This window comes from Bos indicus x Bos taurus, chromosome 10 (assembly GCF_003369695.1).
Source record: "Bos indicus x Bos taurus breed Angus x Brahman F1 hybrid chromosome 10, Bos_hybrid_MaternalHap_v2.0, whole genome shotgun sequence".
Taxonomy (NCBI): domain Eukaryota; kingdom Metazoa; phylum Chordata; class Mammalia; order Artiodactyla; family Bovidae; genus Bos; species Bos indicus x Bos taurus.
The window spans coordinates 32,442,071-32,469,568 of record NC_040085.1 but is presented as its reverse complement, the minus strand read 5'-3'; positions in this window follow the sequence as shown (position 1 = coordinate 32,469,568).

The following is a 27,498-nucleotide window of genomic DNA, read 5'->3' as shown; positions in this document are numbered from 1 at the left end:
GAATTGTCTGGGGTCAAATCTTGCCTCCACCACTTACATACCAGTGACTTCTGATGAGTTTCATGACCTCTCTGAACCACCACATCCTCATTTTTTAATGTAAAAAATGACAGTACTTATGTCATAAGATTTATACTCAACTAGTATAAAACAGAACTCACTAAAACTGTACCTCTCTCAGTCTTCCTGGTTTCAGTAAACATCTCTGTCACTTACGCAGTTTCTCTGACCAATTCCAGTTCATTACTTTACCCTGCACTCCACATCTAACTTATCAGTCATTTTTAGCTTCAAAAAAGTATAATCTAAATCTTATCACTTGCTATAGACTGAATGTTTATGTCCCTGAAAATTAACCTGTTGAGTTATATCCCCAATGTGATTGTATTTGGAAACAGGTCCTTTAGAAAGTAATTAGATTATGAAGACAGAGTCCTCATAAATGGGCTTAAAACTTTTATAAAAGAGATTCCGGACAGCTCCCTTATCCTTTTTGTGATGTAAAGACACAGAAAGAAGACAGCCATGTATGAACTGAGAAGCAGGTATCACCAGACACCAAATCTGCTTACGCTGTGATCTTGGACTTCCCAGCCTCCAAAACTGTGAAAGATAAATTGTTGTTGTTTATAAGCCACCCAGTCAATGGTGTTCTGTTACAGCAATGTAAATGGGCCAAGACATTTTCTTACTATTGTCATCGCCAAAACACAGTGCACGCCCCCTTTCCCACTCTCCTAGGCTGCTGCAACTGTCTTCTAACTTAATTCTTTCCTCAACTCTCAGCACATACAGTCTATTCTTCTTTTAAAGGAAAAACGTGGATGATGTCACAACCCTATTTATAACTCCCTAGTGGAATTCCATTATATATAAAATAATATTCAGTCTCCTTACCACAATCTATGAGACCCTAATAATCTGATCCCAACACATGTCTCTGACCTGATCTCATACTAGCTTGTTTCTCCTTGGAAACACCCAAAATTCTTCCCTGTCTTGGAGCTCTTTCATTGGCTGCTCCTCATCATCACTCTTTGCCTGGAATGTTCTTCTCCTAATTTTCACTTGGAAGCTTTCTTCTCATTATTCAGTTCTCAACTCAAATGTCATTTCTGCAGACAGTCCTTTCCTGATTATCCACCTAATTCTCATCTCTCTCAATCTCAGCTGTTCTCAAGCTGTTAGATCTTGAGGCCCTTTTGCAGTTTACTAATTATTAAGAACCCCAAAGAGTTTTTGTTTATGCAGATTATATCTAATAATATGTAATTTAAAAATTAAAACAGATATTTTAAGTTACATGCTTATTGGGTCATTTTTTAATAATAACTCATACAGGTCCAAATTAGTAGCACATTTTTTATTTAAAAAACTCAGTTTTCCAAAATAAAAAAAAAAAATGAAAACAGTGGCATTGTTTTACATTTCATAAAATCTTTTTAATATTTGGCTTAATAAAAGAAGCTAAACTCTCATAATTGCTTCTGTATTCAGTCTGATATAAAATGTTCTTTAAGTTAAACTTTATTAATAAAATCCAGTCTCACATAAACAGTTAGAAAAAGAAGAAATATGCTAATAACTTTTTCAGATAATTATAGATATTTTTTGATACTACCTCAAACTCAAAAAGTGCGAGTTTCTTAAAGGTTAATTGCAGTAAGGAATCTGAAATCACATCAATAAACTTTTGTTACATTAATTTATTCGCTTATATTGCACTTTGAATTTGGTATTGTAACAGGTGTTGGTCATTTTGAAAACAATGGCTCACTTCTTGATTTCAAACTATACTGCAAATCTACAGGAATAAAAGCAGTGTGGTATTGGCATAAAAACAGACACACAGATCAAGAAAACAAAATAGAGATCCCAGAAATAAACCCATGCATATATGGCCAATTACTTTACAACAAAGGAGCCAAGAACATACAATTGGGAAAGGATCAGTTCAATTCAGTTCAGTCGCTCAGTCATGTCTGCCTCTCTGCAGCCCCATGGACTGCAACACACCAGGCTTCCCTACCCATCACCAACTTCCAGAGCTTGCTCAAACTCATGTCCATTGAGTCAATGATGCCATCCTACTATCTTATCCTCTGTCATCTCCTTCTCCTCCTCCTGCCTTCAATTTTTCCCAGCATCAGGGTCTTTTCTAAGGACTTTGCCCTTCAGGTCAGGTGGCCACAGCATTGGAGATTCAGCTTCAACATCAGTCCTTCCAATGAATGTTCAGGATTCATTTCCTTTAGGATTGACTGGTTGGATCTCCTTGCTGTCCAAGGGACTCTCAAGAGTCTTCTCCAAACCACAGTTCAAAAGCATCAATTCTTCAGCTCTCAGCTTTCTTTATAGTCCAACTCTCACATTTGTACCTGACTACTGGAAAAACCATAGCTTTGACTAGATGGACCTTTGCTGGCAAAGTAATGTCTATGCTTTTTAATATTCTGTCTAGGTTTGTCATAGCTTTTCTTCCAAGGTGCAAGTGTCTTTTAACTTCATGGCTGCAATCAGCATCTGCGGTGACTTTGGAGTCCAAGAAAATAAAGTCTGATAGTCTCTTCAATAAACAAAATTGGGAACACTGGACAGCCACATGAAAAATAATTAAACTGGACCCTTATCTTTTACCATAAATAAAAATCAACTCGAAATGAATTAAAGACTTGAACATAAAACCTGAAACCATAAAACTCATAGAAGAAAATATAGATGATAAGTTCTTTAACATTGGTCTTGATGATGATTTTTTGGATTTGACATCAAAAGCAAATATAAACAAATGGGGCTACATCAAACTAAAAAGCTGCTGCACAGCAAAAGAAACTGTCAACAAAATTAAAATGCAGACTACTGAATGGGAGAAAATATTTGCAAATTATATGACAAGGATTTAATATTCAAAATATATAAAAACTCATACAACTCAACATCAAAAAAAGAAAAAGAAAAAATCTAGTTAAAAATGGGCAAAGGATCTGAATAGACATTTTTCCAAAGATGACATACAGATGGCCAGTAGATGAAAGAAAAGACACTCAACATCACTAATCCTCAGGGAAATGTAAATCAAAACCACAGTGAGATATCATCTCACAACTGTTAGAATGGCTATTATCAAAAAGACAGGAAATAACAAGTGCTGATGAGGATGTAGAGAAAATGGAACCCTTGTGCGCTGTTGGTGGGAAATTGGTGTAACCACTTTGAAAACAGTATGGAGGTCACTCAAAAACTTAAAAAACAGAACTGCCATCTGATCCAGCAATTCCAATGTTGGGTATTTATCAGAAGAAAACAAAACACTAACTGAAAAAGATATCTGTGCCCCCATGCTCACTGCAGTATTATTTATAATAGCCAAGACATAGAATCAGTCTAAGTGTCCATCAACAGATAAATGGATAAGGAAAATGTGACATATAGACACAATGGAATATTATTCAGCCATTGAAAAGAAGGAAATCCTGCCATTTTCGACTACATGGACAGATCTTGTGGGCATTATGCTAAGTGAAAAAGGTCAGACAAAGAAAGACAAACACCACATGATCTCATTTATAGGTAGAATTTTTTTAAAACCTACTAGAAAAGTATGATTTGTGCTATAGTACAGCAGTTTCACCCACCACTATTCATGTACCTCCATCACTGAAATTTTCAACAGAATGAAAAATCAAAATTACATCTGAGTATAATAATAAAATAACTTCAGCCTCATAGACCTCCTAAAAGCTCTCAGAGAATCTCCAAGGGTCCACAGACTACACTTTAAGAATCACTATAGAAGACTATAAGAGACTGGAAGCAACCTAGATGTCCATCAGCAGATGAATGGATAAGCAAGCTGTGGTACATATACACAATGGAGTATTACTCAGCCATTAAAAAGAATACATTTGAATCAGTTCTAATGAGGTGGATGAAACTGGAGCCTATTATACAGAGTGAAGTAAGCCAGAAGGAAAAACACCAATACAGTATACTAACGCATATATATGGAATTTAGAAAGATGGTAACAATAACCCTGTGTACGAGACAGCAAAAGAGACACTGATGTATAGAACAGTCTTATGGACTCTGTGGGAGAGGGAGAGGGTGGGAAGATTTGGGAGAATGGCATTGAAACATGTAAAATATCATGTATGAAACGAGATGCCAGTCCAGGTTCGATGCAGGATACTGGATGTTTGGGGCTAGTGCACTGGGACGACCCAGAGGGATGGTATGGGGAGGGAGGAGGGAGGAGGGTTCAGGATGGGGAACACATGTATACCTGTGGTGGATTCATTTTGATATTTGGCAAAACTAATACAATTATGTAAAGTTTAAAAATAAAATAAAATTTAAAAAAAATTAAAATAAAAATAAAACTAATGGGTACATTTAAAAACTAAAAAAAAAAAAGAAGAAGAAGACTATAAGAGACTGGAGACACAATTTGGGGTAGGAGATATTTTATAAAATAAAATCTTGAGACTATTAAGGAAATTTTCAATATAGTCAGCATACAATATGCAGGGATATGGTATCATGATGTCCACAAGTTACTTTCTTGTGGTGTAGGAAAAAAATTTTCTGTATATGTCTGTTTATTTGTGTGTGTGTGTATGAAGAGAAAGAGGGAGAGAAAGAGAGGAAACAAGGAAGGAATGAAGTAAAGGAGTTTAGGACATGCTACCCCAAAATATGTGGCTTTGCCATACTGATTGTTTTGAGCCAAAGACACCTGAAAATGGCAGATGCAAAAGGGCATCTGATCTCCCTTTTATTCCTGAAAGCAACAGATGAAACTCTCATGCGAAGGACACCCTCTCACACCAGGGTGAAAGAAACATTCTTATCATTAGAGACAGGGAATTGAGACTAGGAGAAATGTATACAAATAGACTTTGCTAAAATAATTCTTATTTTCCTTAGTCTCCCATATATTTCAGTTAATACTCCAATATTGCCACTCTTTGTTCAAGTTAATAAATAAACACTTAGGTGTAACCATTTTTTTGATCTCCATTTTCCTGTGAGGATTCCCATGTATACATAAAATGTTATTAAATAAAATCTGTATTATTTTTCTCCTGCTAACCTGTTTTATATCAGTTTAAATCCTTAAATCAGCCACAAAAATCTAGAAGCGTGAAAAAAAGTTTCTACCTCCCCTACAGGAGAAGAAAGGAAATGAGGGAGATAGGAAAGGAGGACAGATAGGAGAAAGGGAGGGAAGAAAATAATGTACAGGAAATGCTATGATTCACTGTACTATTCTTTCAACTTTTCTGCATCTTTGACATTTTTGTAATAAAAAATTGAGGAAAACAAATCAATTTCTTGGTTAGGTTTTTAGCATTCATTAAACACGGAAAGGTATTATGTTCCTAAAAAAAAATATTGCTCCATGTAGCCTCTATCTTCTATAGAAAAATATAATATCTGCTTGATCATCATAAGTAATTATCATTACTTTTAATACATTTCTACTCGATAAAATATGTGTGCTATGTATTTCAAATTTTAAATTTTTAAAATTTTAAGTAATATGTGTGGTTATATATAGGGATCACAAAGAGTGAATGAGTCCTTTAGGTTGAATTAAAATATCCAGCAACTGCTCTATACATTGATTTAAAAAGTGTTATAAATTAAACAACTTTGATCTTAAAAAAGTATCATAAGATGCATAGAGCTATGATCAATGACTCAAAACAGGCCTCCAGAAATAGTAATGACACTGATATCAAAGTTGCAAGAGAAGTTTGAATAAAATAGTTTTATAAAATTAGGAAAAGGAACATTTTTAATTATTTCAAATTTATGTGTAATTAAATCAATATTTTTAAAACAGAATTTTGAATATTTCACCTGTATCCCTAAAACTTTATATTCTCATATTCTTTCTGAGGTTGCCTATATATGTGTACATAAAGTAAGACTTTATTGGCGAACTCTTGGGATCCATCAATGTAACTGAGTTAGTGTGAGGCTCATGAAAAAGGGATAGTTTAATCAGAGTAAATACATATGATGGAATACTATGCACCCATTAGGAATTATGGATAAATTCATATTTATTGGTATAAACAGCCATACATTGATGAGTGGGGGGAAATGTAGTACCTCATACTTGTATGATAGGGTCTTATTTATGTAAATGTATTACATACATTAACATACAAATACAGAGATATTTGGGAGGATTCATAAATTTGTAGCAGTAGTTACTTCCTTTATGATATCAGTAGATTTTTACATTTCTTGTACTTTTCTGTATTACAGTTTTTTCAACCCTCTATCGTTGTATGAAACTGACAAAGATTTTTTAAAAAGAAAATCACATACCTTCAGATATTGTACATATCCCTGTGCAACCAAAACGTCTCAGTGACAGCAGAGCATGTCGCTGTTGTTCAGTCGCAAAGTCGTGTGCGATTCTCTGCAACCCATGGACTGCAACACCCCACACTTCCCTGTCCTTGACTATCTTCCCGAGTTTGCTCAAATTCATATCCACTGAGTCAGGGATGCTATTTCATCACCTGATCCTCTGTCACCCTCTTCTCCTTTTGCCTTCAATCTTTCCCAGCGTCAGGGTCTTTCCCAATGAGTCAGCTCTTTGCATCAGGTGACCAAAGCATTGGAGCTTCAGCTTCAGTGTCAGTCCTTCCAATGAATATTCAGAGTTGATTTACTTTAGGATTGACTGGTTTGATCTCCTTGCAGCCCAAAAGACTCTCAGGAGTCTTCTCCAGCACCACAGTTCAAAGCATCAATTCTTCAGTGCTCAGCCTTCTTTATGGTCCAACTCTCACACCCAGACTACTGGAAAAACCATAGCTTTGATTGTACGAACCTTTGTCAACAAAATGATGTTTCTGCTTTTTAATACACTGTCTCGGTAGCATTGTCATGGCAAATGGTCTTGTGTAACTCAGTGAAACTGAGCCATGCCATCCACGGATACCCAAGACAGACAGGTCACAGTGCAGAGTTCTGACAAAACGTGGTCCACTGGAGAAGGGAATGGAAAACTACTCCAGTATTTTTGCAATAGGAACCCCATGAACATGAATAGTATGAGAAGGCAGAGCACAACATTATGACAATATAATATCACTCTCTAACCTTAATTTCAGCATCCTTTATATTTGTTTACAACATCAAGGAGAAGAGCTACTTCTGCTGCTGCTAAGTCGTTTCAGTCGTGTCCGACTCTGTGTGACCCCATAGACGGCAGACCACCAGGCTCCCCCATCCCTGGGATTGTCCAGGCAAGAACACTGGAGTGGGTTGCCATTTCCTTCTCCAATGCATGAAAATGAAAAGTGAAAGTGAAGCAGCTCAGTCATGTCCGACTCTTAGTGACCCCATGGACTGCAGCCTACCAGGCTCCTCCGTCCATGGGATTTTCCAGGCAAGAGTACTGGAGTGGGGTGCCATTGCCTTCTCTGAAGGAGAAAGGAGAAAATGTAAAATCTCCCAAGTCCTAACAATCTATTGAAGAATCTTTAAATGCATGAGATTTTGATCTAGTGGAGCTCCATGTGAATCTGCTTCTTTATTTCAAACTACTATTAATAAACCTATACTTCTGTGCTCACTCTCTGGTTTGTTTGGCAAAATATTTATTTCAAAGTAGGATAGGAAAGTATCTAATGAGGGAATTTACATGCTACAAAAGCTCCAAAGAGATCACTTCCAAACCCAGTGAGCAAAGGCATTGAAGTGGGTTGTGTTGAGATAGACTGGGAAAGATCAGGAGAATTCTAGGATATGGATACTCCTGATGGATACACACACAAAAAAATCCTTCCCGACAGACGAAGAATGAAAAGCAGTCCACATATTCAAATGTATAAAATATTTTTATCTTCTACAATATTTTATTCCAAGTCCCTACACTACAGACTAACAGAAAACACTTAAAGTTAGTTTTACCATTTTCTAAAGTGAATTCCCAAGGCACTGAGGGTTGGTGAGTATACACGATGGTTAACACAGAGCGGTCCAGTCCACACAAGTGGGTTGCCACTGTAACATCCATTATCTCTGATGACATAACTCCTTCAGTTTTTATGGCTCTCTGCTATTTCCATTCCACAACTTCAAGAGAAAAATTTTATGTAATGCTGTAGGATTCTCATCAGCCTAAATGCAACAGGAAGCCACTTCTTAAAGTCTTGAGCCACTCTAATGACACTGGCAGCCAGCAGGCCCCAGGTCATCTTTTTCCTGGGTTCCATGGACCTCTTCCTATCTTAAGGAAAGTTCTCTCTAGTCTGGGGTAGGTTATTGGCCTTGTTCTCTTTCCAATTTCTGGTGAAGTACTTGTTCTATTCCCATAAGTCCTCTTCCAAAAAATATTAAGGATTTTGAAACACAAAGTTCAAAGACATTAACAGCACATGACAATTTCTTGTACAGCTACATCCCTTGCCTCAGTAATCCAAGTAAGGAGAGAAGGGGGAAATATGGGAAATGTTTCAAATATTATGCAAGCTATCATATTTTAAAAGACTTTAAGCCAAGTAAAATTAAAGCTCAGCCATAGGTGGCTCAGATGGTAAAGAATCTGCCTGCAATGCAGGAGACCCAGGTTCAATCCCTTGGTCGGGAAGAGCCCCTGGAGAAAGGAATAGTCATTCCAGTATTCTTGCCTGGAGAATTCCATGGACAGAGGAGCCTGGCAGGCTATAGTCCATGAGATTGCAAAGAGTCAGACATGACTGAGCAACTAATACTTCACTTTCATATCAAGAAAACCTTCACCTAAGAGCCTTCTTCTGTGGAGATACTACAGGCAAAGAAAGGATTTTCACAATACTCATCTTTTATCTGAAAGTACACAAAAAGGCAACCTGTTCACATACCGGTCTTGATTGCTATTCTTAGTTATAGGAAAAGTGAGCTCAATAAATAATTGTCACATTCTCTAGGAAAACTCAATAAAGGTTATTTGCTCTAAGAATATTGGCTATATCAGTATTAAATCATTTACTTGTGGTACAGCCAGGAGGTCCTACAATTAGGATTCCCTTACTGAGGTCCCTGAGCAAATTCAGCAACAGGGAAAACACCTGTGTTGAAAGAAGTGTTTTATACAGTGAATGTATCATTAGTGCCACCTCGTGGTAGCACTGAATAAAATCTGAGGTTTGGGTTTCAGTCTATGAAATCTGATAGCAGTTTGGCGAAAAAAAAAAACAAAACTGCAGTTTGGCAACCTGGAAATAGTATTACGTCTATGAACCTATTTCACCATAAGTTTCCTCTGGCATCTTTTACTGCTAAGTCACTTCAGTCGTGTCCGACTCTGTGCGACCCCATAGATGGCAGCCCACCAGGTTCCACCGTCCCTGGGATTCTCCAGGCAAGAGTACTGGAGCGGGTTGCCATTGCCTTCTCCTCTGGCATCTTCTAACTTTGTATAACTTACATTCAATTTCATTACATTCCTGAATTACTAAAATCACTCTGTGTTTTCTTCACTGTTTAAACTTAGAATCTTCACCAACACTAACAATATTACAGATAAAGAAGGTAACAGATTGGGTACATGTTCACAAGGCTAGACCCCCGCAGCAAAGTTTCCATGAGGTCTTATCTGTGCCCCCGTCCTTTACCACAAGAACTTGAGGAACTACAGACAATCATCGAAGAATTTTATGGCTGGAAGGACACATCACTTTACTCATGAGGAAACTGAAACCCAAAGAAGGTTTATATGCCCGTTTTGCCAGATTTAAAACTAGAAGCCAAGCTTTTAAATTTCCCCTCCACTTTCCTCTCCATGTCATACCACAGCTAACTTCCCTCAGGAACATTTTCAGCATAGAAAGCAGGCTGGCCTAGCAGAGCGAGAACCGGTTCAGAGAGAATTGTTGTGAGTCTTGGCCCAGGTCCCTAATTTTAGCTTGCAGAATGGGATGCCGTTTAATTTGTAATCAACAAAGCTCACCTCCTAATGAAGTTTTTATCATTAGGCAATGTTTCACACTGCTTTTCAGCCCTGCAGTTACTGGAGCACATACCATTGAAATCATATTTGTTACTGTTGTATTTGTTTTGCATAGAGCTCAGCACCCAGACATGTTCCCACACATATTCTTCTTCCTATCCTGCTCCCAGCAGCCCGGATATGTATATTCTATTATGTTATTGTCAAGAGCTTATGATTGCCATCTTAGATGTATTTTTAATAATTATCCGAGCTTCTTGCTTTACAGAAAAAAATTATCCAAACATAATTATTGATTTTAAGCTTGTAGAGAACATAATTACAAATTCTAAGTGGAGAAAGCATCAAAAGAAGAACAAAATTTTGCTAATATCTTTATACTGTGCACACGAGCTCAGGCCAAATCTCAGAAATATCTTAACTATATCTATTTCCTGATGCTTATTGCTCATCCTACACTGACAGTCCTCACAGCAAAGGAAAATAATATTTTCATATTTTTTAAACCAACTTCCTGTAAATGTAGGTGACTTTTTAATGTATGAGAACAAAATTGATTCTTGTCATTGTTTCAATTAAAAACCATAAATGAAATGTTTAAAATCCAGTTGTCACTCTGTTCTTTCTCTTAATTTATTTTCAATTTCTAATTCTCTTTTTCTAAAGAGAGGTAAAGTTCATCCAAATTTCTATTTATTTTCTGCATCTAGTCACACATTCAGAAGAATAGACAAAGTTCATAATAAAAATACTAAGTCTAACATTCCAGTCACCTAAACTTTCTGGAAAATAAATGCTTTTCTACGTTCTCTTTAACCGTGAGTACATGGCCTTTCACACCAGGATGAAGGGTGAAATTTTAAAAGTCACAATCTTGACAGCCCTAAAGCTAATGAGAGCAAGAGCATTCATGCTGATGTAAGCTAGTTAGCATGGAACTTTCCTATAGGAAAGAGCCAAGAGTCATTATTAAATCTCAAATGTTATAGCTTGAAACTTAATAGCCTCACCCCAAGCCATTTTTATTTCTTTGCCTAAATACAATTTGCTAGAATTCTCTCTACTGTGAAGAGAAATTGCTGATTATCCAAATGGGATTTAAACCTTCCTTCATTGGTCTAGTAAATATGGTTCCCAAGCTAAGTGCCACTCAACCCTTTAAATGTCTCTGGGTACAATTTCTTTTCACCCAAGGACCCTCAGCATCACCTCTCTAAAGCCTTCACAGCAAAAAATGACGATGATGATAGATTAAGCCATTAATTTGTAACTCTTCTACTACTGAGGTCACATTCAAGAAGGAGAAAATATTTGGCTAAGAAAAATAAAGCAGCTCTCTACATGCCTCTTTTTTGCAGTACATACCATCTGCTCCTAGATTAGGCTAAATAAATGCTATTTTCATGAAGCTCCTCCATGGCCTAAAGTAGTTTTAAAAGTTTCCTACTCTGTGTAACCGAGATGGGTGGAATTGGGGGGAGGTCAGAGAAAGAGAGGATATATGTATGTATACATATAGCTGATTCACTTTGTTGTACAGCAGAAACTAACACAGCATTGTAAAGCAACTATACCCTAATATTTTTAAAGTTACTTTGGCCTTCTTTGCCTCACCATCCCCCTGCTCCCACCACCACCAACAACCTTAAATTCTGAAAGATTCCAACTCGGGCCCTTATGAAAAATAATTTCACATGATGAAATTTACTAAATTTCAACTCCTCTCCAGTTTCCACATGGACAAAAATAACTGCTAGAAGAACCACAAATTTAAAAGTCAATGGTTAGAAATTTCTTAGAAACAAAGGTAAATCATGAAAGGAACTGAAAATGTTTCCATCATTTCCTATCTGTCTCCATAACAAAATGAATAGTTTCTGATTCAGCCGTGAATGGGGAGGAAACTGGGCATGAAATTTCCTGTGCATCTGATTCACCCATAGAGTCAAAACATTGAAAATAACAGAAAACAAGAAGCAAGAAAAAGGACACATATGGTGCCAAATTAAGAATGCTTTTTCCAGTTTCCGTAATAAGTTAACTACGAGGAATATTTTGACACAGAATCAGAACCCAGGTTGAATGCAAAGTAAAAATGTTCAAAAGAAAGATGCTCTAGGCTATATCTAGGACGCCTGTGCTTCACAGGTAGCATATGTTTGTAGTTAATGTAATCTATCCAAGCAGGAGAGCCCTGTTTCTTCAGACAAGTGTCTGTTCTGATGACCCAGGCACTGAGCTAGCAGAGAACATCTTTACTCAAGATAGAAGGAACAAGCTCAGAAAAGACATTCCCCTATGGATAGGAAGGGAAAGAACATGAGGCGGAGAAAAGTTATTACTGAGCCAGTTGCCTCCAACTTGCTGTCTTGGCAGAGGTTTCTCCCCTCTTTTCCTTTCTTTGTTTCTCACTTACCCTCTGGGTTTCCTCACTCTGCTGTCGCTTCAAACTTTTCATATGTCTCTGTAGTGATTTGGCTGTACAATGATTAAGAACAGGCTGAAGTACTGAATATAGCCTCTTCTGAAAAAGGACGCTGCTGGGTAGCAAGTCACACATGTCAGTATGGGACATTTTATCATGACAGCCAATGAGTAACACTGTAAGGTTAACCTACAGACAGACTCCAAGTACCTTGTCACAACTGAAGCATCGCCACTTTTTCAATGTATTCAGGAGATATAGCCAAGTAACAATGCTTCTAACTTTAGAGGCTCATTTGTTTATCAGCTAATCAGTTGCAGCTATAGATCAAATATTTATCAAGCTGGGCTTTGTACTAGGCTCAAGATAATAGAGAAGGCAATGGCACCCCACTCCAGTACTCTTGCCTGGAAAATCCCATGGACGGAGGTGCCTGTTAGGCTGCAGTCCATGGGGTCGTGAAGAGTCAGACATGACTGAGTGACTTTCCTTTCACTCTTCACTTTCATGCGTTGGAGAAGGAAACGGCAACCCACTCCAGTGTTGTTGCCTGGAGAATCCCAGGGACGGGGGAGCCTGGTGGGCTGCCGTCTATGGGGTCACACAGAGTCAGACATGACTGAAGTGACTTAGCAGCAAGATAAAACAGAGGAAAATGCAGGCGTGCATATTACACTTAGAACTTAAGAGTCTAGGGCAAGTACTTTCTGTAGCTACTATGAAGGACTCTCTTCACAGGTCTTCATTAAAGCACAGGCCACTCAGGTGGTCCTTGGGTGAGGAGACGAGTAAGGGCTGAAATCCAGCTTGTATTCTGCTCTCCAAAATTCTGCCCTTTCCAGAGGGAGATACCTTTTAAAAAGTCACACAAAGGCAGCATCAGAAAGCCACAGCCCTGCATTAAAGCAGTTTCCCCTTCCACGGGAGTTACTGTACTTTTCCTTGCCTTAGAGTTTCCCAACATTTTAGAGACTACATTCATTTGTTATACCTCTAGAGTCAAGGTGAATTAATGCAAACAGGACTATTCAACTTACAGAAGAACACAAAAATCTATACACGAGTGGCACAATAACAGTGTAGGTGGTCTAGATCTCTTAGAGGTTTTGATCTAGGCTATTGTTTCTTAGTCATCCCTTTATTTTAAAGTCTCAGTGCAGCTTTTCTCTGCTTTCCAGAGTTCTATACACAGAGTTCACTCAAGAGCTCTTCTTCAACTGACTCACTACATCCCCAGACCTGTAATTAGTAAATATGAAAAAAAAAAAAAAAGTCATGAAAGAAACCAAGTTTGAGTGAATGATTTGCACATAAAGAATTTCTTTCCTACAGCTAACCTGCTGTTAGCTCTGAAGATTATAGGAAATGAAAATCGCATTTTTGTCACTCATCTGCTGCTTCTGTTGCAAAGATAAACCCTTAATTGGCAAGCCTTTAATGTCCAATGGCATTTTAGGTTATGTTCTGATAGAAATAATCTGTCCAAGCTTATAACAAAGCTGTTTTGTAAATCCCAACTAATAATTGACAGAAAGACTTGACAGTGCATATGTTCTTATTTTGGTATTAAAACTTTACACTAGCTTTAGTCCAAACAAATTCTGATTCTGTCACTTGAAAATGTAGTTCTCAGCTTTCCCTTGATTGTAAAAGGTTAGGGGTAAATCTTCTAAAAGGTATCTTTATGCATAGCTCTCTTGTAGCTTACTTATAACGTGGTTCTTCCGTGAATTGTTTCAGATCTGTTTAGCCCATAAAAATATTCTATCCAAAAAAATCCAGAGTATTTTGTATTTTAACCCAAGTTCTGGATTACCTCACATTACCCTGTGATTGAAACACAACTAGGAATTGTGTCTGAACCCAGTTTTTATCTATGATTTAATACCAGTTTCATACAGACAAGCAAGCAGCAGCTAACACAGGATTAAATGATGCCTAATAAACATTAACTTTTCTTTTTTCTTATTGTTTCATCAAATACATACCTCTGTCATTCTTTCAAATCAACTTTCCCTAACTGCCACAACAGACTTTAAATTATATCATATGGAAATTGCTCTGTCTTTTAAGAAGCACACCAAAAATGAATCCAAATTATTAGTCTCCCTTTTACAAGGGAGAGATTAGGTCACACTAAATGTATTCCTATTAAGCAGATCACTCGAGGATGAGTTGATAAACCAAATAAACCAAATAAAAACTCTCCTTATAACTGTTCTTCTGCCCCTACCCAAGTTCCAAGCAGCCACAAAGTAGAAAAAAGCCTGGATTCAAATTCCTGGAATACCTGCTTCCTTTTTCTCAGCAGACTAGGTCTCACTGCTCCTTTAAGATTTGCCCTGACACATCTTCCCCAAACTTGTATCTGATCTCAACTCCTCCCCCAACCTGGGTTACCAATGGCTCCATCTTGGCACTTACCACAGATTCATATACATCTGAATGCTTGTCTTTCTCTCCACTAGAATGTGAGTTCTTTAAGATCAAAGACTGTATTTGAGTTTCCATATTCCTAGTGCCAGCCATGCTGCCTGAAGCATAATACATGCTCAGCAAGTGTTTGTTGAATGTTTAAGAACCAAGAATATAAAAATAGAGCAGTACATTTCTTCCAATGAAAGATTAGCTCAGAACACTTGTTCTATCCACTAACTGCCTGAAAAACTAGATACATCACTACAAAATGTGGGCTTCCCTTCAAAATTTCAATCATTTCAACAACTTCCATAGCTTGGTTATCTCAGTTTCAAGGATGATTATACATGGTGAATTCCTTTAGTTCATTCAACAGTAATACTGATCACATGCCTGCCTGGTCAGTCCAGTTGAAAACAAGGTAGAATGCTACCTACAGTTTTTCTTATGGAAGGAGCAAGCAATAGGAATATTACCAATTTACCATTTATCTGTAAATTTCTCGAATCCTCTAAATCATTTTATTGTCATCTTGGCTTCTAAACTCTTAAAATCCTGAGAACTTTGTGTATGTAATATGCAGGCAAAATTATATCTGCTCCTTAGTCATTCCGTTAATTAAAAGAATATGTTTCACAGATATTGTTTCCTATTTCCTCACATTTAAACACATGTACCCTTCTTACTTCATTAAGCTCTTGAAGGAGTTTGCAATTCAACCTCTGAGCATGAATCTATGTTCATGAAAATAGACACTCGTTATGCCGATGAAAATTGCATTCTGCTACTTCTTTAAAGAAACAGGATAAGCATATTGTCTTTGAATAGGCTGCCTTTGTATAGATTTAAGAAAAACTGGCAACTCTAAGAAGTTGAATCTCAATGAGTCTGTCTTACAAACCCATGCAGTTCTTTGATCTCCAGTTTGAATCACTAAGGTAAGCTGCTCATGAGCTGAAACAGCAGGCATCATCTCTCCATCTGCTGCACAGCACCCCAGAGACACCACTGGCCCAGGAAAAGCAAAAGGCAGGAAGGAAAAGAACATTTTCTCTTTGTTTTTTAACTTAAATGCCTGGAGCAAATCAAGCCCGAGTCTAGCTGCTAAGGGAAAAGACAGAATCCATCAGCATTTCCAAGGGAAGAAGTGGGTCAGTTGCCCAGACACAGGAAGATGCTGTGTGAGAAAGAGAAGGAAAATAAAATGGAGCACAAAGCAATTCTAAATCAGTAGAGTGCTGAAAACTGAAAATAATTAGGAAATCATTAAGGAGACCTCTTTTTAAGGGCTCTCTCTCCCTTGCTTTGCTGTAAAATCATTTTTCCTGACAGTCTCTGTTAGTGGACCAAGAAAATATACCCCAAAACAATGAGAAAACATTATATTCAATTTTATGTGATAGGCACACACTGTTTAATATGTGGTTCTTCAACCAGGTCATCACAGCATGCAAAGTAAAAAGTGAAATCCTAGGTGTCATGTGTCCAAATTAAAAAGAAATCAGTCTGGTGACTCTCTAACAAAGGTTGACAAGCTCTGCAGACTGAAGGCTGTGACCATTAGAACTACAACTGTCCATTATTCCTTCTCTATGTTATTATTCTATTTCTAGCTGGTAGATTTACTCTATCAGCATGAAAGCATCAAACTTTGGATTGACCACAAGATCATTGATTAATACGGTCACAAGAGGAATTCTGTTAAAACTGCAGAATCTTCCTCAAAACGGCACAAGTACTCAGAGCCAAACTTGCTTCCGCGGTAACCAACATACATAGCTTGTTATTTTTAATTACATCGCCTCCATAGTTAGGTCTCTCCTCTGAAACAGTGGATTATTACTCAGCAAATTCTGAACAAGACGGGCATGCACACAGTCCAGCAGGGAGCCAAGAGAGTTCTTGGTGCCTCCCTTATTAGACTTGCTAATCAATTCTCTGTGTAAAATGAAAGCCAAGATATACAATGGGTATTAGGATCTTAATTTTAGGCAAACAGCATTACACCCAACACATCACATCACAAATCCAAATGCACAGGAGCTGAGAACTTTCATCTCAAACCCCATGGACTGTTAACACACTGTACAATTCAGAGTGAATTCTAAATGTTTTGACATGTTGTTGACTGACATCTGAAGGTGTCGATCAACACATCTAATCATTTGCTTGTTTGTTTTTAATTTTAGTTTTATGTAGACTCAGATCAGTGGCTCTCAACAAAGGGTCAGTTTTATCTCCCAGGGGACAGTTGACAATGTCCAGAGACTGTTCTGGTTGGGGTGAGGTGGAAAGTGTGTTACTGGCAACTGGCGGGTAGAGACCAGGGATGTTGCTAAACATCCTGCATGTATAAGACGGTCCCCACCGCAAAGAATTATCTGGTCCAAAGTGTTAATAGTGTCATGATTGAGAAAATCATGGAAAAGAGAAACAAGAGAGAGAAAGTATTTTTTTTATTTTTTAAATAAATTTACCATTTAATGCGTATTTATAGTTTTAGAAGCTAAATAGTACTAGTAAAACTTCTCACGAAATTTAGCAATCTTCTGCACAACTTCTTCCCCTTTTGAGTTTCCTACTCAAAAAAGGAAATTATTATTCATTATCCATCTGGCTACCTTATATTTTTAAAAAATATACTTAAACAAACAGTTATTATTTAAGCAAGATTAAATAGTTACTGACACTTTATTTTGCAATAGAAGGATTTAGCACTCTCTCAACCCTCACTTTTTCATACTTTATTCATCCTTCCCTAGTTTATTCTTTTTTTCTGTTTTCCATTTCTTTTGGAAGGTTTTCCTACCTTTATTTGTAACTTTTTTATTAAACTTCAGTTTCAGCTATTCTACTTTAATTTTCTTGGTCTCTTTTTAAATAGCAACCTGTTTTTGTTTCATAGATAAAATACCTTCTCATACTCCCCTAAGGTTATAACTATATATTTTTTTAATTTTCTTTTGCTCACTGCTTTGTTTCTGTTTCCTCTAAGATCAACTTTTTGCTTGTTATGGTCTTTATTTTTAATACAGGAACATTTACTTAAATATCTGGTGATCTTTTGCTGTTTATATATGTTTTACAGTGAAACACTAAAAGACATACATGCATGGTAGGTCTTGTCCAGGCATGGAGCACAATCTCCTGACAGTTGGCCATATTGAGGATAGTTCCAGTAGCTGGTATCTGCATTAGTCAGGATTAGCTGTGTCTAAAAATACACCCCAAGTTTCCATGGCTCAACACACTGGAACCACGTGTCCACTGCAGGTCAGGTGGTCTCTAGGGCAGCTGTGTTCCTCATGATAACTCAGCCATCTAGGCTGTTTCCAGGTTGCTGAGCCTTAATGCCAATATACAGTTTCCATGGTCACCACTGAAGAGTAATCCATACCACTTCCCTTCATAGCCCATAGGCCAAAAACAGTCATCTGACTCGTTATAACTGCAAAGGGGTGGGAAACACATAATTATTTCATGAGGAGTCATTCAGCTTCTCCACTGATCTGACTTAGATGCGCAGAGTTTAAAAATTAGTAAAGCATACAGAAATGGGATTTTCAACATTACAAATGTTTAGAACATTCGAAAGGAATATGTCTGTCTTCACTCCCCTAATTCGACAATTCTTTGTTTCTTTAGGGTTGGAATTAGTCAGGAGAGGGGAGAAAGGATATATTCATTTCTGTATCTTTGTTTGTATCTCTATACATGGAATTGCCTTTAGAAATTCAAATCAATACAGAGATGTAATTAATGTGATTGTTACATCAAATGTATCATTAAGCAAAGGGAAAGAACATTTTTACATTTTAAAACATACATTTTTATGTTTCAATTACAATATTTATAAAAGTCACTACATTTAGGATGGAAGAATAAACATCTACTACTGTTGTATATTTCTTAACAAATCATCCTAAATTAAGTGTCTGTGATGGCTAACTTAATGTGTGAACTTGAGAAGGCCATGAGGTGCCCAGATATTTGGTTAAACATTATTCTGAGTATGTCTGTGAGAGTGTTTCTCAGTGAGATTAACATTTGAATCTGTAGACTAGATACAGCTGATTGCCCTCCTTAATGTGGGTGGTTAGAATAGAGCAAAAAGGAAGAGTAAAGAAAAATTTGCTCTCTCTGCCTGTCTTTGAGTTTAGACATCTATCTTCTCTAGCCTTCAGAATCTGACTTAGACTAGATTTCCTACCTGTGGCCTCTCTGTGTACCTGAACGCACTTCTTCACAGCCTGGTTCCAAGAGCAAAGATTCCAAGAGAAGGAGACAGAAGTGTGCTGTATTTTTATGACCTCATTTCACAGTCGTCTAGCCTCACGTCTACCATACTTTATTGGTCAAAGCCACAAAGGCCAACCCAGCTCCAAAGACATAAGTAAAGGGAAGGACATAGAGGACATAAGCTCTATCTGTTGATAGGAGAGTGACAACATTCTAGGAAAGCATGTGTGATGAGAGATACCATTGCCTAAGATAGACAAACAAGGGTTTACCATTATAGTTCTGCCTAACAACTCATACAAGAACTTTACCAATGAACAGACTTTATTAACATTTACATAGTCTCACCATACCCTGCTGAGTGGAATATCTGAAGGCCTAACCCCCCAAGAATTAAAATTCAGCAATTTAGGGGAAATACAAAGCCAAAACTCAGCCCAAAAAGTGAGTTATAGCATGTAATACACAAAAGATGGTGATGTTATCCATCATCTCACTCTGGCAGTGTCCAAGAGAGGAAGGAAAGGAGGAGACAAATCTGTGTGTATGCCAAGTAGAGATAATGATCCATTTCACCAAAGGAAGATCTGCTTTTTCATTTCCTCCAGTATCTGAAGGTCACCAGGAGAATAAGATGAGGAACAGGATTTCACAAACAGATCTTTGAGTGGAATTTATTTTCCAAATTCATTCATTAACTTTTTAAAATCTGAGTTTCTACACCATAGCCAAAATTTAACAGAAATAAAAGACTTTTACTGTAGTAGTAAGTTAGCAATTCATTGTAGTAAGAACTATGCAGATAAGCATGGGGGATCCTCAGGACAGGTATTAATATTTAGCTGGCAGTTTATAATCCTTGTCTATTATGACTAGGCTGTTTTCTGTTTTGATTGCTTGGTGTCCATACCACAACAAGTAATAAATATTTCCAATAGCATCCCTGGTACTTTTATTACAGATGAAAGGGGCACCTAACTGAGTGACCAGCCTGTTCAAGGAAATGCAAGTAATATACTAGAGCTGTAGCCTAGAATGCAAAGTGGAGAATGCTGATAAGGAGGATGGGGAAATAAACAATGATCAGTTCCTAGGGGTCTTCTATATTATATGGGGGTAAATAAGGAGCTATTCCACAGCTTTTAATCATGAGAACACAAGCCAATCAGATTGGTCTTTTAGAAATACTCTTCTGCCTGCCTGTGAAAAATGGAAAGGCAAATGGCAAGCAGATACTAGCAGGCAATTTTCAGAATCAAGGGAAAAGCAAAGTTAAACATGATGAGGATGAAGGAAACTAGACAAATTTCAGATGTTAAGAAGTGGAATCTAAAGAATTTTGTGATTATTTGATGTGAAGGAGAGACGAATGTCGGGGAGACAGTTTCAAGGATGACCTTTAGATTTCTGATTTGGGGACTAGCGTAGCTGCTGCCAGAGGCATAACCCTGATTGACCAATGGCCACCAGCCACTGTGAGGCAGAAAACCAGCAGTGGCAGCTCAGCTCCAGCTGAGACAGCAAAGGATGATGGGACATCAAGAGGATGGTGCTCGCATCCGGCTTGAATGGGAAACAGAAACCATGAAGCTTCGCAGATGGGCAGGATACTATTCCCTCTCCCCCTCCATCTCCTCTGCCACATACACTTCCCAGAACCTGAAGATTCTGTTGTAAGAGGGGCGTGTTGGGTAAAAGACATGGAGGTTTCTTTAGGGGACTTGTGTAGATGAGAACAAAATGTGGAGAGATTGAGCCCAGCTGGAAATAGCACCAAACTCACCAGGAAGAAGAGAATGTAGGTCTTGGGCACTATATCCTCCCCCAAGGAATTTTCTTTGCTAGCCAAGAAAATTGTACTCAGTGGAGCAAGGTTTAAAGAGAGGCAATAGGCTAACATGTCCTGACCAGGAAATTACAATTTTTATAACTCCATTCCTTTCAGCAACTGAAATGCCCTCAAATTAAAAATTGTCAGGAATTTCAACCATAATAGTCTTCAGGAAAGAGCTTGCAGAAAAGTATCATTTCCAGTCTTAAGAGAAACATCAATATTGAGGCTCCTGCATGGCAGTTGTTTGTATAGGAATTGTTTGTTCTGAGTCATCTCTCAGTTTCTAGAGTCATCTAAAATGCACCAAGATCATCATGGAATAGCACCCGATATTCTCCCTAATTCTGAAAGTTTCCCTTAAAACTATCTGATTTGCAATTCTTTTTCTTAAATAAGTCTTGGTTATATTCCAGTTCCAAATATCTTTATTAATTTCTAAATGATCTTCCCATGAATTCCACCATTTTTAGCAGAGGCCATTCTGAAGCATTGTTTCAGAGTCTCCCCAAAATTTCTGCATAGTTATTCACTGGATAGTTCCTTCCAGTATCACTTCAAATAACCTATAGAGATTGAGTTTAATGTCTTTTTCATAGCTTTTGGGCAAATACTATTACAACTGATCAAAATATCCCTCTTCAGAAACAACTTCAGAGTTTCACGTATCTTGATTAACTAAGATGTGTCTCAATTTTACACAAGAAAGTTTGATATTTCAAAAGCAAGCCACTCTATCTAAGGTATAAATATAAAGTATATCTATGAACATGTCGTTGTTTCATAGAATTGTAAAACCAGCAGTGTCTAGTACCCAACCATTTCTTTTCAACCTCTCCTCTGATTTCAGCTTTTTATGAGGGGTTTCCATGAGTAGCTTGGACTTCACACTGACGGTATGTACAGTACCTCAAACATGTGCTATACATTTTGGCTTTCTGTCCCTGGAAATTCAGTTCAGAAGTTCATGTGTACAGCTCAGAAGTGCAGGGGAGGGGAGCTCCCTGGTGGTCCAACGGTTTGGACTCAGTGTTTTCAATGCTGTGGCCAGGTTCAATCCCTGGTTGGCACGCTGCACAGCATAGCCAAAAAACAAACAAACAAAAACTAAAAAACAAAAAAATCCCAAACTCCCAATCCACCCCTCCCCACTGCAAACTATTATATAGAGAATGGATAAACAACTAGATCCTAAGTTCTGCTGTATAGCACAGGGAACTATCTTCAATATCCTGCAATTAACCAAAATGGGAAAGAATATGAAAAAATTGTATATATATGTATAATTGAGTCCCTTTGCCATACAGCAGAAATTAACACAAAATTGTAAATCAAGTATACTTCAATATAATAGTTTTTAAAAAGGAAAGCAAAGGAGGAAGGGGAAACAAAGAAGTGCAGGAAAGGAAGTGCTCCCAAGAGCAACCCGGACCCAGTGGGAGATGAGACTGATGTATAAATGTTCCCACCTCCCTTCTTTTGGCAGACAATTCTTAAAGGTAATCCAAACTAAGACAGCTATCCTCTAGTGAAACCCATTCATTTTAATGCTGAGGAAACATCTTGTAAAAATTACCATATTTAGTTACAACAGAAACTAGATCTCAAATCTCATGGATCTCAGAATGAGGCATTTTATTTTACTGCCTATGGCCCCATTAAATGTTGAATAGTTTGAGACAGTGAATGCTACTTTTTGGTAGAACAGACCTTCAGGGCAGCTGGCATTGAGAAGGGACTGCCATCATTGAGCACTGGTGCAAGCAAGGAAGGCTTCATAGAACAGAGAAATTAAGTTGGGCCTTAAAAAATTGCACAGGCATGTGTGGGACAGTTCAAGAAGAGGAAAAGACGAATGATAAAGTTATAAAGTCATAATGTATGCATTCTGAGGGTATTTTGTAGCTTTAGCCTCACAAATCACATTGAGGTGTAGAGGAAATGTTGAATAGGTAAGATTGTGCCAGATTATAAAACTTTGCAAGGCAAGCAAAGGAATTTAAAGATCAGCTAATAGAATCTTTTAGTTTCACACATGAAATGTTAAGACATCTGCCCACTACACTTAACTAGGAATAGGCAAAGGCAGAGACTGATCCAGAACCCCTGTCTCTACACTTTGAATCCTGCAGCTCTTCCTTCACTCCATCAAAGTTAGCTTGACACATCCCAAAAGCTAAGGATACTTTTTGTTTCCTTTATAATGTGAACTCATGGGATAATCCAAACCCCTAAGCCTAGTTTATTAGATTCTTTGTCAACTGGACACTGTTTATCCTTCTTGCCTTAGCAAACTCACTCAGCCCAAACCCTATATTCCCAAAGTAGTCCTCATGGTCACTTAACACACTCAGAAAAAGTTCCTTCCTCCCTTGAGGTTGTGTCATTCTGTACTGTCATCCTCCTTGCTTGGATTTATTAAACAAACTTCAGCTTATTCACCCTCGTTGACTGAGAACTATGACCAGGGCTCCTAGATTCTTTTTAGTTTCAGGCTTATTGAGATCTTAAACAACCTTAATACCCATGGAGAAAACTTTATAATGCCATGACCTCAGATCTGCATGGCCTCCTGGATTTCAACTATCTTCTGCCCACTTCAATCCCAGCCTAGACCATGTCATCAACCAGAACTCCATAATTCTGAAATCTTAAATGACAAACTCCTATTCTTCCTTCTCTTTCAGTCTTCGTGTACTCGTTCATTCATTCAACAACCTACATGTGCCAGGCGTTGAGTGGGACACTGCACAAACAATATTGTAATAACAGGAAGCTTAGCTTGGTGTTCTGTGATGATCTAGAGGGGTGGGATTGGGGGTGGGATGAGAGAGAGGCTCAAGAGAGATGGGATACACACATACACATACACACACACACACACACACACACATACACACGGCTGATTTACAACACTGTACAGCAGAAACTAACACAACATTGTAAAGTAATCATATTCCTACAAAAAATCTAAATAAGAAAAAGAAGATTGCATTGTGGAATTTAGGTTAGTGAGGAAAGGAAGCAAAACCATGAAGTAGCTATCTACTTTAAACATGGTAGTGTATATATGTCATTGCTACTTTCTCACTTTGTCTCCCCCTCCTTCTCTCCCTGTGTCCACAAGTCCATTCTCTACATCTGCCCCTCTATTCCTGCTCTACAAGTAGGTTCATCAGTACCATCTTTCTAGATTCCATATATATGCATTAATAGACAATATTTTTCTCTTTCTGACTTACTTCACACAGTATGACAGGCTCTAGGTTCATCCACATCACTTCCTCTGACTCAATTTCATTCCTTTTTATGGCTGAACAATACAATCTTTTAACTACTCTCTTTCTGGAGCTTTCAATGTACTAGTCCCCTAGTATATTTCTCCCATAGCCACTCTGCAAACTCTAGATTTCAGATAAACTCAAATATCATCCTTCTCTGATCTCTAGCCATCCTGGGAGGGCTAGAGAAAAGAAAGTGAAAGTGAAAGTCGCTTAGTCGTGTCTGACTCTTTGTGACCCCATAGACTAAACATTCCATGGAATTCTCCAGGCCAGAACACTGGAGTGGGTAGCTGTTCCCTTCTCCAGGGGATATTCCCAACCCAGGGATCAAACCCAGGTCTCCCACATTGCAGGCAGATTCTTTACCAGCTGAGCCACCAGGGAAGCCCTCTAGAGAAAAACCACATAAATATGCAGAGTGATTGCACTGTACTCTGCCTCTGATCTCTGCTGTGTTCCCATTCATATGACCTTTAAGCTACTCAGATCCTCTCTAGTTCCAACAAGTATTTTGGTAATTCACAGTTTGACTAATGCTGCCATCACATACAGGCCAAATACCAACAACTCATTGCAAACTTTGTCTTCTATGACCTCTTTGGAGCATCTAGACACTTGGGACTTCTTCCATCTTCTTTAAACTCTCTTTTAATTTTATTTCAATGATACCACTCTCTGGTGGTTCTTTGACTATGTACTTCACCATTCCACCTTAATATTCTCTTGAGTCTTTACTCTGCTGCTGCTGCTTCTGCTGCTAAGTCACTTCAGTCGCGTCTGACTCAGTGTAACCCCATAGATGGCAGCCCACCAGGTTCCTCTGTCCCTGGGATTTCCAGGCAAGAATACTGGAGTGGGATGCCATGTCCTACTCTTCTAGCCATTCTTAAAATATTGGTATATTTCACAGTTACATCCTTGACCCTCTTTTCTTCTCCTCTGACATACCACCAGAAAGATTTCATCTACTATTATAACTGAATGACTACAAATCTAGATCTTCAACCAAAGCATTGTCCTGAACTCTATTTCAACAGCTACATTATCTCTGCCTGACTCAACATGTGTGAAACTAAACTTAACTATCCTTATTATTTCTCCTCAATCCAATATCAGCTATTTTCCCTCTCATATCCACTCTCTTTGGATCTGCAATCACCAGCTGCCTGACCAACAAAGACAAATACAAAAATCATTGTATATTTCTCTCTTTCCCTCACTCCCACTTTTAATGATAAACAAACCCTATTTATTTATTGGGGAAATTAAATAAATGGTCTTGTTTAGGCTTCAGAGACAAAGTAGAACAGGCCTCTGACCTTGCTTTTAACCTGCCTGGGCATTGTCCTGACTGTGAGTGACTGTCAATGACTGCCTGCTGTGACTGCAAGACTAAGATGGGGGAGAAATCTTGAGATTGTTGGGGCTCCTGGAGGGGGTCTGGCCAACCAAGCCCCAGGCTTAACTACATTCCAAGTTTTACACAACAAAATAAACAAGATCAACATGAAACCAGAGCTGTAATTTCATCACAGATTGATGATGACATCAATTTGCAACAATCCTGGGATTATAAACGGAACCAGAGCTGCAATCTTTGAACTCTCACCCACAGAGCTGACGTGCTGCCTGGGACCCTTTCCCAGTTGGGACTCCAGATGTGCTGTGACGCAGGACTTCCCAGCGCTGATTAACTCTGGATGTTGGTCAAAACCTAATTTGGTGATGTATTCTCTGCTCTTTCTAGTTCTCTTTTCTTTTAATGTTAGTATGTTGAAAGTAAGCTAGATAATTCTCTAATAAATATCTGTATTATTTATTTATATATAATGAGTGGCTTATTTTGTTAAACCCTTTGAACCTGAGACGAAAGTTAAAACTTTTGGCAAAACATTATTCTACACCCAAAACATTTCTTCTTCTCCATTTCCTCAAAAATGATTATGCCACTCACACCACATAGCACAACCAAATACACACACACACACACACACACACACACACACACACACACACACCCCACACACAAATACAAACCAGGTTTCACCACTTCCCTCCAGAGAAGTTTCCAGCACCTCCTTGATATTCCTAGCAGGGTAGGGACTAAACTCAGCCACCCCCAGTTCACCTCCCTTACCTCAGGCTGTTCTTCCTCATGCTTTCTGCCGTCAGCCAGGCATAGTAAAGTATCAGGTGCCGGACGTCCTGTACCCCACCACTCAGCCCTTTGTTAAAAGATAATTCCAGAACTGCTCTGCCCTGGCTCTTAATCACTTTCTCAGGGAAGATCCCCTCCGGTTCAACACCTCTCCTACCTATGTTCTCTCGATTTAAAAACAAAAAGCCTCCCATACTAGTTATCTATGCCAATACCTTTATCTTTGTTGGGCTCCCAGGCGGCGCTAGTGGTAAAGAACACGCCTGCCAACGCAGGAGATGTAAGACATGCTGGTTTGATCCCCGGGTTAGGAGATCCCCTGGAGGAGGGCATAGAAACCCACTCCAATATTCTTGCCTGGAGAATCCTATGGACAGAAGAGATTGGCGAGCTACAGTCCATAGAGTCTCAAAGAGTCAGACACGACTGAAGCAACTTAGCAATACACCTTAGTCACACAGAATTATTGGATATTGCCTCCAAATTCAGGCTATTTTATATCTCCGTAGCTTTTCTCAGTTTGTTTTATTATCTGGAATGTCTATTCCTTCTTTTTCCTACACCCATTTTTTCCCAGGACTCAAAGAGTATAATCTTCTCAGTTAATCTTCCCTGATAGCTTAGTTGGCAAAGAATCCACCTGCAATGCAGGAAACCCTGGTTGGATACCTGTGTCAGGAAGATCCCTGGAAAGAGGATCATCTACCCACACCAGTATTCTTGGGCTTCCCTCATGGCTTAGCTGGTAAAGAATTTGCCTTCAATGTGGGAGACCTGGGTTCCATCCCTGGATTGGGAAGATCCCCTAGAGAAGGGAAAGGCTACCCACTCCAGTATTCTGGCCTGGAGAATTCCATGGACTATATAGAATTCCATGGACTATATGGAGTCAGACATGACTGAGCAACTTTTACTTCACTTCAATCTTTCCTGAAGCATTCACTGACTACCCACACCACCAAAACTTTATCCTTCTACTGAGTCCAATATATACCCTTAACAAAACACTTACAATACTTATGCTACTGTTTACAATGCCATAGTAGACACTTCGCTTCAGTCGTGTCTGACTCTTGCAACCCCATGGACTGCAGCCTGCCAGCCTCCTCTATCCATGGGATTCCCCAGGCAAGAATACTGGAGTGGGTTGCCATTTCCTTCTCCAGGGGATCTTCCCCACCCAG